This window comes from Triticum urartu, chromosome 5A (genome assembly GCF_056163025.1).
Source record: "Triticum urartu cultivar PI428250 chromosome 5A, HENAU_Tu73, whole genome shotgun sequence".
In the NCBI taxonomy this organism is placed as follows: domain Eukaryota; kingdom Viridiplantae; phylum Streptophyta; class Magnoliopsida; order Poales; family Poaceae; genus Triticum; species Triticum urartu.
The window spans coordinates 414,453,971-414,456,503 of record NC_141877.1 but is presented as its reverse complement, the minus strand read 5'-3'; positions in this window follow the sequence as shown (position 1 = coordinate 414,456,503).

The window sequence follows — 2,533 nt, the reverse complement described above, 5'->3', positions numbered from 1 at the left end:
AGACCACTCTACTCGGTCATACGTTTTATGCATATCCAATTTGATGGCACATATACCCTCTTTACCAATCCTTTTTTTTCTTTATTGTGTGAAAACATTCGTAGGCCACTAAAATATTATATGTGATCATTCTTCTTGGTACAAATGCACTCTGAGTTGTACTGATAACATTTGGAAGGATTAACTTCAGACGAGCCGCAATCATTTTTGAAATAACCTTATACACTACGTTGCACAAACTGATTGGTCTAAACTGAGTTACCTTTTCTGGGGACCAGTCTTTGGGATCATTACAATTGTCGTATCATTCCACCCATTAGGTATAGTGCCAGTATTCACCGCCTGGAGTACCTCTTTAGTCAGATCATCCTGTTGGGGAACGTAGCAGAAATTCAAAAAATTTCTACGTATCACCAAGATCTATCTATGGAGAGACCAGCAACGAGGGGAAGGAGAGTGCATCTACATACCCTTGTAGATCGCTAAGCGGAAGCATTCAAGTGAACGGGGTTGATGGAGTCGTACTCGTCATGATTCAAATCACCGATGATCCTAGCGCCGAACGGATGGCACCTCCGCGTTCAACACACGTACGGAACGGAGACGTCTCCCACGCCTTGATCCAGCAAGGAGGAGAGAGAGGTTGATGGAGATCCAGCAGCACGACGGCGTGGTGGAAGTAGCGGGATTCCAACAGGGCTTCGCTAAGCGCTGCGGGAGGAGGGAGATGTGTCACGGGAGGGAGAGGGAGGCGCCAGGGCTCAGGTATGTTTGCTCCTCCTTTTCCCCTACTATATATAGGGCCAAGGGAGAGGGGGAGGCGCAGCCCTTGCCCCTTCCTCCAAGGAAGGGTGCGGCCAAGGGTGGGGAGGAGTCCATCCTCCCCAAGGCACCTCGGAGGTGCCTTCCCCTTTTAGGACTCTCCCCTTTTTCTCTTCTCTTGGCGCATGGGCCTCTTGGGGCTGGTGCCCTTGGCCCATATAGGCCAAGGCGCACCCCCTACAGCCCATGTGGCCCCCCGGGGCAGGTGGCCCCACCCGGTGGACCCTCGGGACCCTTCCGGTGGTCCCGGTACAATACCGGTGACCCCGAAACTTGTCCCGATGGCCGAAATAGCACTTCCTATATATAATTCTTTACCTCCGGACCATTTCGGAACTCCTCGTGACGTCCGGGATCTCATCCGGGACTCGGAACAACTTTCGGGTTACCGCATACTAATATCTCTATATCCCTAGCGTCACCGAACCTTAAGTGTGTAGACCCTACGGGTTCGGGAGACATGCAGACATGACCGAGACGTTCTCCGGTCAATAACCAACAGCGGGATCTGGATACCCATGTTGGCTCCCACATGTTCCACGATGATCTCATCGGATGAACCACGATGTCAAGGACTTAATCAATCCCGTATACAATTCCCTTTGTCTAGCGGTATTGTACTTGCCCGAGATTCGATCGTCGGTATCCCGATACCTTGTTCAATCTCGTTACCGGCAAGTCTCTTTACTCGTTCCGTAACACATCATCCCGTGATCAACTCCTTGGTCACATTGCGCATATGATGATGTCCTACCGAGTGGGCCCAGAGATACCTCTCCGTTTACACGGAGTGACAAATCCCAGTCTCGATTCGTGCCAACCCAACAGACACTTTCAGAGATACCTGTAATGCACCTTTATAGTCACCCAGTTACGTTGTGACGTTTGATACACCCAAAGCATTCCTACGGTATCCGGGAGTTGCACAATCTCATGGTCTAAGGAAATGATACTTGACATTAGAAAAGCTTTAGCATACGAACTATACGACCTTTGTGCTAGGCTTAGGATTGGGTCTTGTCCATCACATCATTCTCCTAATGATGTGATCCCGTTATCAACGACATCCAATGTCCATGGTTAGGAAACCGTAACCATCTATTGATCAACGAGCTAGTCAACTAGAGGCTTACTAGGGACATGGTGTTGTCTATGTATCCACACATGTATCTGAGTTTCCTATCAATACAATTATAGCATGGATAATAAACGATTATCATGAACAAGAAAATATAATAATAACCAATTTATTATTGCCTCTAGGGCATATTTCCAACAGTCTCCCACTTGCACTAGAGTCAATAATCTAGTTCACATCGCCATGTGATTAACACTCACAGGTCACATCGCCATGTGACCAACACCCAAGAGTTTACTAGAGTCAGTAGTCTAGTTCACATCACTATGTGATTAACACTCAATGAGTTTTAGGTTTGATCATGTTGCTTGTGAGAGAGGTTTTAGTCAACGGGTCCGAACCTTTCAGATCCGTGTGTGCTTTACAAATCTCTATGTCATCTCCTAGATGTAGCTACCACGCTCTATTTGGAGCTATTCCAAATAACTGTTCTACTTGGAGCTATTCTAAATTGTTGCTCCATTATATGCATCCGGTATCTCTACTCAGAGCTATCCGGATAGGTGTTAAGCTTGCATCGACGTAACCCTTTACGACGAACTCTTTTACCACCTCCATAATCGGGAAAATTCC